A 1606-nucleotide genomic window follows, 5' to 3' on the forward strand; every position below is an offset into this window, starting at 1 on the left:
CTCTGAATTTGATGAACGATCTTAGCCGTGTTCCTTTCATACAGCGCTACCTACGTTTAGAAAAAAAAAAAAAAAAAGAAGAAACGAAAAAAAACAAAAAGAAACGAAAAAAGAAAAAAGGAAAACAAAAACCAAAAACCAAAAGAAAAGAAGAGAAAATAATTAAATAATTAAATAATTAAATGAATAAATGATTAAGCAAAAACACAAAATAAAATAATAATAATAATAATAATAATAATAATAATAATAATAATAATAATAATACTATTACTACTACTGCTGCTACTACTGCTGCTACTACCACTACTATTACTATTACTACTACTACTATTACAACTACTACTACTACTACTACTACTACTACTACTACTACTACTAATAATAATAATAATAATAATAATAATAATAATAATAATAATAATAATAATAATAAAAGAAGATGAAGTGAAATAAGCGTCACAAAAGAGAGAAAAAGATCGAAAGATTTGCCCAGTATTTAAAAGACAACCAAAAAGAAAATGGAGGGGGGGAAAGAACAACAAAGAAAAAACAAACAAAAAAAAAAAAGAAAAGGAAAAAAAAGCGATCGATCAACGAATCGAATTTTTCATTCGGAAACGACCGATTATAATCGATCTCCGATGTTAAATAAATAATTAAGTAAATAATTAAAGAAAGAAAGAAAGAAAGAATTTGTAACGTGTACGTGCATGTAAATTACGTTTACGTAGAATTATTATAATTGTGTACCTCTAATACAAACGCATACGCTAATAATTTAAGATTATAATGTTTGAGAAAAATACAATAAAATATGGCAAGAAAAAGAAAAGGGATGGAAAATGCGAGAATAAATTCAAGTGAACGATATGAATATAAAATAAAGTAGAAGCAATAATTCTATGGCCATTACATTGATTATTCTTAAGAAGAAGAAGAAAAAGAAAAAGACAAAGACAAAGAAGGAGAAGTAAGAAAAAAAAAAGAAAAAAAAAGAGGAAATAAAAGAGAAAGGAAAAAAAGTAATGATAATTTTTAAGTAAAAAATATAAACCAAAAATATCGACGCCAATGCTAAAAAAAAAAAAAAAAAAAAAATTATGATCCTGCGCGCCTTCACTCACACGAATAAACATTAAAGTTTACGAACACTTTTGTACACTTACACTTACATCCATACAAATACACATACGTACACACACACACACAGAGGACCACGTATATACATAAAATAAAATTGTTAAACATGGTGTACGTAGAAATATATATATATATATATATATATATATATATATATATATTTTCATCTTGAATTACAGGTCAAATGAAAGTGAATTCGTGAGATGTTTGAAAAATGTTGAAGAGAGAAAGAATGAAAAAAAAAAAAAAAAAAAAAAAAAAGAAAGAGAGAAAGAAAAAAGAGAAGACAACAAACGAACAAAAAAAAAAAGAATTGGAAAGAAAAAAAGAAAAAGAAAAGGAAAGAAAAAAAAAAGGAAACAAAAGTATAACGAAAAAGTTATAATTAAATTTGAAGTGTAATAAAATTTAATAAAAAAAAGAAAAAAAAAAAGAGAGAGCACAAAAAACAATGATAACAACA

The 1606-nt window shown here is 24.3% G+C and overlaps 1 long non-coding RNA gene across 1 annotated transcript in view; it reads left to right on the forward strand.

Moving 5' to 3' along the window:
* Positions 1–1497: 1497 nt before the first annotated feature.
* The window catches only part of LOC124956269, a 784-nt gene continuing 675 nt past the window's right edge, over positions 1498–1606 (forward strand). Inside the window, exon 1 of the long non-coding RNA XR_007103195.1 lies at positions 1498–1606. This exon is cut by the window's right edge and continues 95 nt beyond it. This is a non-coding gene — a long non-coding RNA (uncharacterized LOC124956269).

Source organism: Vespa velutina, chromosome 21 (genome assembly GCF_912470025.1).
Source record: "Vespa velutina chromosome 21, iVesVel2.1, whole genome shotgun sequence".
In the NCBI taxonomy this organism is placed as follows: Eukaryota; Metazoa; Arthropoda; class Insecta; order Hymenoptera; family Vespidae; genus Vespa; species Vespa velutina.